At 35.4% G+C, this 12943-nt stretch overlaps 1 protein-coding gene across 11 annotated transcripts in view; it reads left to right on the plus strand.

Moving 5' to 3' along the window:
• The window catches only part of NAALADL2 (N-acetylated alpha-linked acidic dipeptidase like 2), a 1498179-nt gene that overhangs the window by 1017543 nt on the left and 467693 nt on the right, over window positions 1-12943 (plus strand). The gene's annotated exons all lie outside the window — the stretch shown is intronic.

The following is a 12943-nucleotide window of genomic DNA, read 5'->3' on the forward strand; positions in this document are numbered from 1 at the left end:
GATCAAAACCATCCCCAAGTAAAAGAAATGCAAAAAGGCAAAACGGTTGTCTGGGGAAGCCTTATAAATAGTGACTAGGATGAAGCAACGTAGAAAAAAAAGTTTGTCCCTTTCTCCTCCTTGAGGGCCCTGGACTCATTATCAACCTACCTAGGAATTAACCCTCTCAGAATACTATGCAGTATCCAAAAAGAGTAAAATACATCTCTGCAAACTTCCATGAAAAAAAAATCTTTAAGAACTGTTGAGTGCAAAAAAAATTCCACAATGATAAGTATAGTACAATATCTTTTAAGTAAAAGAAATGAAAAAAAATGTTATGTAGTTAGTTTAAAATTTGAATGTGTGAAAATATTAGTATTATAAAGTTTAGGATATGCTGGTGGTATTGGTATGGAGGCTTGCAATGTGGGGCATGGTCAGAATGACCCTTATCTTTATTTACAATGTCCTTGTTTTTGTAATAAAAATGCATGTATTTTATTTAGATAATTAAGAATTGGTAAAGTCACCTATAAGCCCCAGAAGAGAAACAGAGATTATCATTCTATGAAATATATTATCTTCAGTATTCTGATTTTATAGTTTTTGGTATTTAAATTATGCTTCTGAGAACCACCATTTTAAATTATACAATTTTCCAGTAATTAATCTGCATGTTTTAGAAAACTATAATGTAATTTATTTTTGTTATATATGAAACAATGTGTATATTTGTGTCTGAATGTATACATGTATATGTTAACATTTACATGTATGTTAATTTGGGAACTTGAAAGCAATTAAAACTGTAAAAGTTTCAATGATAGTACTTTAAAATATACTCTAATTGAAAATATGCCATACAGAACTTAGAGATTTCAATTTCATTGTTAAAGAGAATCTTTCATTATATGGGTTCTGATTCCCACTTATTTTATTAACTAGATTATATATAAAACTCCAGTTTGTTATACAGCTAAAATTAGTATGATGAGTCTCACCAATACTATCATCTTATATCTTAGTTACTTTTCTATTATCCAGAGATAGGCTCAGTGAATAACTAATTCTTTTCTCTACATATTATTATTTCCCCACTGTGTTTTTCCGATCTCAATATTATGTAAATTGCTAAACCTAGAAGATTAGCATAGAGGTGAATTCATGAAAATTTATTGCAACTATATTTAAAGAATCTATGCATTTTTTGTTGATAACTAAAACAGATTTAGACTATTGAAGCTTTGTATTATGATATGGCATTAGGGTGACATTAGATAATCTTTTTAGAATTTCTTATTGCTTATGGAAAACTAGTGAATATTAAGGTCAATGCTGGATCAGTATAGATTGTATAGATATACTAAGGGATCTTATAAATCTAGTATGTCATTGATTTTTTAAATTGAAACTTGAAATAATTTTGAAATTTAAAATAGTTCAAATAAATCCTGAATTCATGCAGAAGGTAGTTGGTGTCTTCTTTTGTACTAAAGAAACAATAATGACTTTCATATAAAAACATTCTAAAAATAGCCATCTAGCTTTCATATGATTCATGTGTTATTAGAAGCCACCTTTCAAGTGTGTTGCTCTTTTTCATTCTTTTTATTCCCAAAGTACTATGAGAAAGTGGGTATAGACTGTCCTATTATCTGTCTAATTTGTGTATCCCAGCAAACTCCATACGTTGGGCATGAAGCAGAAATATTTTTCTCTCCCCCTCAGGGAAACCTCAAAAGAATTAAAATAAGTGATGGTAGGATGGTATACAGTATCAGAAGGAGCAACAGGAGAGTGCATTTTTTTTTCAATTCTCTTGGACAGTATATGGATAGTATTTGTCACTGGTATAATGTGGCTCATTTGTATTGTGCCTGTTCTTCTGTGGAGCTCAAAGCACTTTATGGTCACTCTCATTAATCCCAAAGCCTTTCTATGGGCTGGATATCTGACAGCTTTTGTCCTCTTTTTATGGCCTGGGAGACTATAGTTTTAGGATGTCATTGTGTAGGCACTTGTAGTGTTCAGAACTCAACCAACTGTAATGTGAGCAGATGAGAAGGATTTCTTATTTTATTTATAAAGCCTCTATAGTAATAACTGTCCCAAGAATCCAAATGCTAAATATAATTGTTTAGAATATTCTGACCTCTCTTTACCTCAGGGACACTTTTCCTTTTGACTCTGGATGGTTAATAGGACTTTCATTCTTCTATACATCCAGAATTGAGACCTTAGTTGCTTGCACTATTACCTTATTGTCATGACTCTGTTCAATGTTTTGCTGTTTTGCAGTCATGTGGAGAATTTTCATGTGGACCTTCACCTTTCTGCTTCCAGAGACCTCTCTCTCTCTCTCTCTCTTTTTAATGCAGATATTACTTCTTGTTGAGAAACTGCAGGACCTTAGAGTCTAAAAGAACCAGACTCCTGAGTCCACTTCTGTTGCTTACCAGCTATTAAGCATCCCTAAGTTTCTGAGCTTTAGAATAATTTCCATAAAACAGAAATAACAATAGCTAGTTTGAATAGATGTATTGTCAGGTATAAAATATGGAAATGGTATGAAATAATATATACTAAGTACTAAACTCTGTGTCTGGCAAAAATATAATCTATTTGTGTTGTTTTAATTGTGTTCCCTTTTACAGATCTGTGCTTCTCTCTGCATAGCACTCTCAGATCAATATTTCTAAAATCCACTTTTATGGTACCAATTCTCTGCTCAAAACCCTTTCCAAGTGCCCAGTATTTATTTAATATCCTCCCCACTTATCTGTCATACAAGGCCCAGCACAATAATCACTCTATAATTCTAATCTTAATCTGCAACACACATGGTGATCTCAGTTATCTTGGCTGCTTACCACACTCCCTTTTCACATCTTTTTTTCCCATGATAGCCATTTAATGATGTTGATTCTTTTGTCTAGAGTCATCTCTTTCATTCACATTTTCTTTACAGTTTGAAACTTGCATTTTGCATAAAAAATTCTACCAAATCCAGAATCGTTCAAAACCACTTGTAGGTAAAGAGAATAATTCGAGTCATTGCTTCATAGCTCATCTCTGATATTCTGCCCACTGACCAGTCATGAGACACTGCTGTGCTCCTCATCCTATAGTGGTTTATTTCTTGTTCCAATGAATCCATCATTGTCCTTTTCAGAGATCAGTTTCTCCCTTATTTCTGGGGTTGCTGTTCTCTTCAGACCTGCCAAACCCTCTTCAGCTCACTGGTTCATTTCACATGCCCTTGTCAAAGACCTTGGTTTTTCTGGCCACTGTGAAGCTCGTTCATTCACTGACTAGCTACAGCCATGAGGCTGGATGTTTTTTATTTTCTCTCTCCTCCTAGGTCTTCTACTGACTCCCTGTTTCCACCCCAACCCATCTGCCACCAAAATGCAGTTAAATAGAGGTGTTATACAAGGATCTGTTGTTGTTCTGGAATAACTTCTTGGACTTTTTTATTTTCTAATAATTAATGATCCAATTCATTTCCTACCTCTTCTAGGAAATATTCCTGATATTGCCTAAGAGCCACCCAAATGGTCCTTGACATGTAGCTCAGCATATGATATTACATCATTGGATTGTTAGGAAGAGTTAAGTGCAGAAACTAGAAAGAATTTTGGCTAAAAATTAGGCCAGAATGAATAATCTTGAATTTTTATTTTATCTCCCTTATCATGGAAGTGCTTTAAAAAGATGACTATGCATACTGCTTTTTGAAGTCCTATATACAAGGACTGAGACATCATTTTATCCTTGAAAACACCCTCATTTATTAACTGGGCCCTTAGGACTATACTGTGTCTTGTTGCGACATTACAACCTGTACTGTGACTTCAAAGAAGATGTTATTTAGTGAGATAACCTTTCAATACACTTAAAAATATCACCTTAGAGAATAGACAAAGCATTATCCTAATCTTTTTTTTTTTTTTTTTTGGATGTGAATTCACGTTTCATTTCATAACATACTTTGATGAAATGTAAATCCAAAACAAATTGATTATGTTCAAGTTATAGGAATAGAACTCTTCTTTAAGAAACCTCTCATAAATATAAATTCAGAGGTGGAATTAATAAGAGTATTTCTGACTAGAGTTCTGTGCAGATAATTCTTGATGATCAATCTGTAGCTTATTAGCTGAGGAATTTTTTTTTCCGTGGTATATGTCTAGAAATCTCTTCCAAGTGTATCTTTTTTTCTTCTACATGTATCTTCTCTGAAGAGACACTAACACTACAGCAAGATACTAGAGTGAAATTTTTCATCACAATTCTACACATAATTAACAGTAAAAATAATTTTAATATTTTTAAGAAAAATAATACACTAGGAAGAAAACTTATTGAAATCTTTAATGTTACCCATCCCAAGTATGAAGAACTTATCTATAATTACAATGGAATAGTCACCTAACATATAGAAGTAACCATGTAAAAACAGAGTCTCTTTCAATATAAAGATGTGAAAGATTTCTATTAAATTACTATCAGGATTATAAAGTGCCATATGTTATTTTGAAACACATTTTGGAAGAAACTGTGTGCTTATTTAAATGATTGCTCGTGGCCAAGTTTGGAATCAAAATCTTAGAAATGGTAATCCTAAAACAGTGTATATAGGATGAGTTTAAGACTGCAAAAGAGAACTTCTCAGGGGCACTTTCCAGTTAGAGACAGAATACAAAGCAGATGTTGCTCTCTGGAATCCAGATAGCTGTCCCTTTCTTGTGTCAGTGTGACCCTTTCAACAACAGAAAATACACAAGAAACCATGAAGAGCTGAAAAGTGCTTCATATAGATAGCTCATTTAATCTAGCATCTATACCAGAAGAGCAAGAGTTAAATAACACACTTCATTTTCTGCCTTTTATCTAACCAATCTCATAAAATAATATGTTCTCATCACAGTCTGGCAAGAAGAATTTTATTGTAAATTAATGGTTTCATACTTTCACATCAACTACAAAGCAGACAGAACATCTCTACACAATTTATTTGCTGTCTCTTAAAAAATGCAAGCTATACTTTTTCTAAAACAAGAAACTATGCAAATCATTCCAATGTTCATACACTTCAAATGTGAGATAGGAAGCTTCTCAGGGGAATGCCTCTGAAGAGGATTGCTTTCCTTATCATACATGTAGTGTGCAGATGGCCAATTATTCCAGTCATGATTCTAGACTATGCTCCTCAATGTAAAGAATAAATGAAATATTTTATCTGCCTGTTAGTTTGTTTCCCTTATGATATACTCTATAGTTTATTTCCAAATGTTTATGTTCTTGAAATGCTTTAGTCTTGGAGTAGACAAATCATGAATACAAGAGAAAAGAAACATTTAGAGTTACATGAAAGAGGGAATCAGTTCTCATATAACCAACTACTCTTCTAAAATAGAATTAAGAAAATATTTGTCAGTATCAGAATAGTAACACTGCATTATACATCTATATTTTCACTTAAAATGGCAAATTTATAAATGTAAATTCTGTGAGGTAAAGCTTATATCAAATGTAGTACTATTTTTTGGAGCAAAAGGATCCTATTCCCAAAATACCTTTCTAGAACGTGTTGTTAATGATGACCACTCTCTACCTGAAGTATAGCAATGAATTTTGTCTTTGAAGTAATTACATCTATGTGATCTAAAGTGATTAAAATGTTTATATAAATATATCCTTATAATTATGTAAATAATAATTCAATTATAGGAAACACCAGATTTCAACTTACAGTATAATTCAATACTAGCTTATGTCCTGTAAAATCATCAAAAGAAGCATAGTACCTTGCTTAACTTCACATTAATCAAAACTTTTTGATATAATAAAAACTCTTCTTTAACTGAATGTTTGCAAACTTTAGAATATATTCCATGGCCACATAACCAAAGATATAAAGATGAACAATCATATTTGCCTCAGGGGAGAAAATGTTGGTAATTTATATTTTAGGGCCCTGTGCCACAAATAATTTCACTTTATTGATATAAATCATGAATTTATATATCAAAACATAGAAGAAAAATATTTTTGGATATGGGAAAGATTTTCTAGCTTTTTCTGAGCCTGTGTCATATCTGTGATCAATATCTTTGAATAAACTGATTGGAAGGGTAGAACCCAAATTACATTAGCAATGATTAATGTAAATTCATAAATGATTAACAAAGATGATTCTTATGTACTATTTTTAAAAATGAAATTGTAGTCCACATAATCTGCATGCTCTTTTAAAGTCAGAAGGTACAGATTCTGATTTGTAAATGAGTGTTATTTTCTACTCTCTTTAATGTAAAACCAAATATGACTGTTTTTATAATGCATTAGATGAAGCTAATAAATACTTTTTATTCAAATTTAATTAAATAATGAAATATTATTATCTATTCTAGGGAACATGGCAGAATGCTTTAGCTTGAGAGAGAACCATGGAAGCAGAGAGATAAGGCCATCTGTATCTTCATTTTTAGCATTTTGTGATTGTAAGTGTTTATCATGAGTCATGATGTTTTAGGCTTATGATTAGATAGAACAGTTACTTGAACCTTGATATGAACATTCATTCAAAAAATACTCACTTAACCCCTACTTTTTACTATGCAGTGTGTTAAGCTGTGGCAATACACCAGTGAATGAACCCTCAGGATGTTTATACTCTGGTCAGTGAGCAGAAAGAGAAAAGGGAATTACAGCGGAGTCAGATACATTAGTGTGAAAATAAGGACTTATGTGGGCTTCCCAGGTGGCGCTAGTGGTAAAGAACCCACCTGACAATGCAGGAGATATAAGAGACACTAGTTCTAACCCTGGAAAGATCCCTGGAGGAGGAAATAACAACTCCAGTATTCTTGTCTGGAGAATTCCATGGAAAAAGGAGACTGGTAGGCTACAGTCCTTAGGGTCACAAAGAGTCAAACACGGCTGTAGCAAATTAACATGCACACATGTAAGGGCTTACATGGGGGTACACACAAGGATGAAGCTTTGCAGCATTTAAGAGTTGGATAAGCTGGCGTTAGGCAATATTTAGACCAGAAATTTATGTTAGTTTGCGAGAAGGCAAGAGATATGATGTAATGTAATGAAATAATCTTTGCAGCCAAAGAAGGAGAAGTTCTATACAGTTGGCAAAAACAAAACTGGGAGCTGAGTGTGGCTCAGATCATGAGCTCCTTATTGCTAAATTCAGACTTAAATTCAATAAAGTAAGGAAAACCACTAGCCACTCAGGTATAACCTAAACAAAATCCCATATGATTATATAGTGGAAGTGACAAAGAGATCCAAGGGATTAGATCTGATAGACAGAGTGCCTGAAGAACCATGAACAAAGGTTCATAACATTGTAGAGGAGGCAGTGATCAAAACCATCCCCAAGAAAAAGAAATGCAAGAAGGAAAAAACATTGTCTGAAGAGGCCTTACAAATAGTTGAGAAAAGAAGAGAAGCTAAAGGCAAAAGAGAAAAGGAAAGATATACCCATCTGAATGCAGAGTTCCAAAGAATAGCAAGGAGAGATAAGAGAGCCTTCCTCAGTGATTAATGCAAAGAAATAGAAGAAAACAATAGAATCGGAAAGACTAGAGATCTCTTCAAGAAAATTAGAGATACCAAGGGAACATTTCATGCAAAGAAGGGCACAATAAAGGACAGAAGTAGTACGGACCTAACAGAAGCTGAAGATATTAAGAAGAAGTGGCAAGAATACACAGAAGAACTGTACAAAAAAGATCTTCACAATCCACATAGTGAGGATGATGTGATCACTCTCCTAGAGCCAGACATCCTGGAATGTGAAGTCAAGTGGGTCTTAGGAAGCATCACTATGGACAAAGCTAGTGGAGGTGATAGAAGGCCATCTGTCCTATTTCAAATCCTGAAAGATGATGCTGTTAAAATGCTGCACTCTATATGCCAGCAAATTTGGAAAACTCAACAGTGGCCACAGATGGGAAAAGATCAGTTTCATTCCAATCCCAAAGAAAGACAATGCCAAAGAATCTTCAAGCTACCACACAATTACTCTCATTTCACATGCTAGCAAAGCAATACTCAAAATTCTCCAAGCTAGACTTCAACAGTACGTGAACCAAGAACTTCCAGATGTTCACACTGGATTTGGAAAAGGCAGAGGAACCAGAGATCAAATTGCTGACATCCACGGATCATAGAAAAAGCAAGAAAATTCCAGAAAAGATTTGCTTCATTGATTATACTAAAGCCTGTGTGTGGATCACATAAAACTGGAAAATCCTTAAAGAGATGGCAATACCAGACCACTTTATTTGCCTCCTGAGAAACCTATATGCAGGTCAAAAAGCAACCGTTAGAATTGGACATGGAACAGCAGACTGGTTCCAAACTGGGAAAGGAGTAGGTCAAGACTGTATATTGTCACCCTGGTTATTTAACTTATATGCAGAGTATATCATGTGCTGTTCCAGGCTGGATAAAACACAGGCTGGAATCAAGAATAAAGGGAGAAATATCAATAGCCTCAGGATATGCAGATGGCACCACCCTTATGGCAAAAAGCAAAGAGGAATGAAATAGCCTCTTCATGAAGGTGAAAGAGAAGACTGAAAAAGCTTAAAACTCAACTTTCAATCAGCTAAGATCATGGCATCCGGTCCCATCACTTCATGGCAAATAGATGGGGAAACAGTTGAAACAGTGACAGACTTTCTTTTGGGGGGCTCCAAAATCACCACAGATGGTGACTGCAGCCATGAAATTAAAAGATGCTTGCTCCTTGGAAGAAGAGCTATGACCAACCTAGACAGCATATTAAAAATTAGAGACATTGGACCTAATTGGACCAAAGTTGACCTTTGCCAACAAAGATCCATCTAGTCAAAGCTATGTTTTTTCCAGTAATCATGTATGGATGTGAGAGCTGGACCATAAAGAAGGCTGAGCACCAAAGAATTGATGCTTTTGAACTGTGGTGCTGGAGAAGACTTGAAACTGAAAGGAGATCAAATGAATCAATCCTAAAGGAAGTCAATATTGAATACTCATTGGAAGGACTGATGATAAAACTGAAGTTTCAATACTTTGGTCTCCCGATGTGAAGAGCCGACTCATTAGAAAAGATCGTAGTGCTCAGAAAGATTGAAAGCAGGAAGAGGAGGGACAACAGAGGATGAGCTGGTTGGATGACATTACCAACTCAATTGACATTAGTTTGAGCAAACTCCGGGAGGTGGTGAAGGACAGGGAAGTGTGGTGTGCTACAGTCCATGGGGTCACAAAGAATAGGACATGACTGAGCAGCTCAACAACAACAATGACATGGGCTCCTGAGCCTTTAATGAAGATCACCTTAATGGATGAACTTGAGTACTTAGAGTTTCAGAATTTGCTTGATTCTTATTGGATATGGTGGGGATTTATGGTAAAAGGAACTAAAATAGAAAAAATTTGTAAAAGGGGAGGGTCAGAAAAGTGCATTGGGTGTTCTGGATTGGCTAGATTTGGCAAGATTTGGGGGAGAATCAGGAGAAGTGAACTAAAACATGTGATACAAGAAGAGATAGATAAAACTATTGTGAGTATGAATAAAATTACCTTTTGAATATTTTGGAAAATCTTCTGTAAAGATTGAATAGCCTTTATTTACTCAGCTGCTGCTGCTGCTGCTAAGTCACTTCAGTCGTGTCCGACTCTGTGTGACCCCATAGACGTCAGCCCACCAGGTTCCCCCACCCCTGGGATTCTCCAGGCAAGAACACTGGCGTGGGTAACCATTTCTTCTCCAACGCATGAAAGTGAAAAGTTAAAGTGAAGTCGCTCAGTCGTGTCTGACTCTTCGCGACCCCATGGACTGAAGCCTACCAGGCTCCTCCGTCCATGGGACTTTCTAGGCAAGAATACTGGGTTGGGTGCCATTGCCTTCTCCCTATTTGCTCAGCACCAGACTTCAATTTGAAGAGCCTCTAGGACGGTGCAAGAACCCTTTCCTAGGTAGCAGACACATTTTCTGATTTGAAGCATCTGGTAAATTACCCAGCTAAATTCTTCTTCTTCTTCTTTTTTTTTTTTTTTTTAAGGTGTTTCACTTTTGTTAGATTACTGGGTGATACATGGTTATAGATTCAATATGAGCTGTTGTGCAAGTAATACATGGTTGGATTGCATTTCTAACGTGCACTGAATGTTTATTATCCCTCACTAAAGGCCCTAGAAGTGGAAACTTTATAAGGTTGAATGGTAGGCACCATTTTTCTCCCTCTGAGCAATGCAGCACATGAAAGAACTATATATGAAATCTGTAATATTGCTTTTGTTGTTCACTTTCTCATTACCCATGGAAGATGGTGTACCAGGCTTCATTTTGAATTCAGGAGTGATTGGTACATAATAGCCTAATTGGTGTTGGTTGTTGAAAAACAGTGGGGTCAGTGACAGTGATGTTCATAGTGAGAGGGCAAATAATAGGAAAGGAAGAACAACATAGATCAGAGTAGTCTATTTTTTCCACTTGGTTTGATATTGTTTGAAAAAGGAGAGACTGTACAATAGTTCAGCTCCAGGCACTCAAATTAAATTGTTATAGCTTTCTAGCTTGTGTTAGGACTCAAAGACACTTGAATTTTTGCACTGTTGAGAGCAATGGGAGGTGACTGAATGCCTATCTGTCTTAGCTCACCTGTATCTAATGGACTAAACCTTCTATCTGCAATGGTGATCACACCATTTTTTATTTTGTTTTTAAAGATTTGAAGTCACAGATGCACAGAGAGATTACATAAATTCCTCTAGTTCACACAGCTGTTCAATGTCAGAGCTGGATCCAAAGTCAAAGCAGTCTAGTTTCAGAGTGAATTCTCATAACCATCATACATATTGCTCATGGGTATGGAAGAGGGGGATTAACTGGGAGAGGTTCCATCTCTGCTCAAACAGCCTTCTTTTCTGTTCTATATAAAGAGGGTTCTTGAAATTCTTGTCTTGAAAGATTTGGATGAATTGAATTAGATTTATCATAGTAACAAGTCAGTGTGGCAGTCATTCTAATGATTGCCCTCTGTTTCATATTTCTCAAAAAATTTTTAAAAAGTCACAAAAGCCCAAAGGCAGGTTAAATTATGAAGTGATTGTCTAAGAATTGTGCATTGAAGGGCTCCTGGAGAAAATTATCCAGTGTTCCTTTCTTCCAATGTAGTGCAAATTATAGAGCAAATGTGTGCCTGTCTCAGGAAGCATTGATTTTGATTCAAGTTTATATTCAGACAGACTTGTGAAATATTAGGGAATAAAATTATGTCAGCATATTCTCCTTTTGTTCTTGTGTATCTTCTCTGGGTGCTTTTATCACTGTTTCATTTTTCCCAGGATCTGAATATTTTTTCCATGATAATCTACTACATTAACTGTAACAGCCTGGATAAAATTTCTTTGAAAATTTATGAACTTTGAAATATTATGAACTTAGGCGAAGAAATTACAAACCCACTGTCAGAAACAAGATCTGAAATTTTGTGAGGAAATAACTGACCCTGAGACTTGGCTTTTGTGAGCAGTGTAAGTGACCAGATCCTCAGGGCCTTTCTTCTTTTGCTTTGAGTGTTTAGAACTATAAGAAAACTGCATAAAATGTTCATTAGAAAAATATGTTACTGCATAACTATCAACTTAAAACCAGATCTGGTCCATAGAGGTGTTTTGGTTGACTGTCAGTATGTTATTTTTGTCATTGCTGTCTTGAAATAGAAAAAGAGCACTGATGCTGTAGTGCTATTTCTGGACTTGAGTTGCCCCTGGCCTTACCATTTTTTCATATCCTAGAGAGGTCCTGATTCACACATTTTTGTTATAAGTTGGCCCCACAGGCCTTTGAATCCATGATTCTCATTTCAGTTTGTAGTTGTGATTTTAGCATGACAGATCATAAGAATTCAGATAAAATCTTATAAAACTGCATTATATGACATAGCATGACTTCTATCTTGTTGACAATAATGTTTTCCAGTAATTTTTAGATAATTTTGAAAAAAAGACATAGAATCATCTATATTATAACTAATAGTGGAAATACTGAAAATATTATAGTCATTAGAATAAAGATGCATTTAAATCATCCTCTGACTCAACCGCTTGATTTACTGTTGAGGGAAAAAGTGTTCATCGTCATGGTGGGGATGAGTTCTGAGACTGATACAGTTGAATGGAGGTCTACAACATCAGACTTTTGTCTTCTGGAGTATGAGAGGGCATAAGGTCTGTCACAGAGGACTGAAACGCTACTTCTGATGTTCAGTGGCCAAGTGAAGACTATTGTGCCTCCGCAATGACTTATATTTTGTCTTTATTACACCTCTATAATGTTAGGCCCACTGAAAATGGGGATTTTATCAATTCCTCCTTCCCATGTTCTTTTTCTTTACATGTAGATTCATCCCCATGCACTCACACACATAGACTTAAATGAGTATGCATACATATATCTGCAAGAGGGCACACAGCTCGGTGGTATTACAGTATTTATGACCATTGGTTTTAAGGTAATTACTGTCTGAATCTGTGATTGCAATTACAAAGTAAGCCAACCTCAACTATGATAAAATAATATTCCCACCTTATCCTTTCTCACTCACAGAGCTCAGTGTACAATATCTCTGGCATAAGGAACATGCATGTGTCATTTCTACTGACAATGCTTTTCTTTCCCCTCAACTTCCCATCTTTATACACATTTGCTGCTTTAAAAATAATTAGCAGCTGAATCATTCTAATAGCATCTGTGCAGCTGACAGGATATCAGGGACTGTGCCACATTTTGGGAAGATAGAAACCATCCCTGGATAGGGGATGCATTGACTCTGTGACCTGAACAACTTTGTGATGGTGTGATGCCCTGTTCAGACCTGAGATGAGTTTTAGGAGGTAATTAGTTTTGAAAGATTGCCAGACTGGTTTTGAACTCTATCAGGCA

This window comes from Dama dama, chromosome 19 (genome assembly GCF_033118175.1).
Source record: "Dama dama isolate Ldn47 chromosome 19, ASM3311817v1, whole genome shotgun sequence".
Lineage (NCBI taxonomy): Eukaryota > Metazoa > Chordata > Mammalia > Artiodactyla > Cervidae > Dama > Dama dama.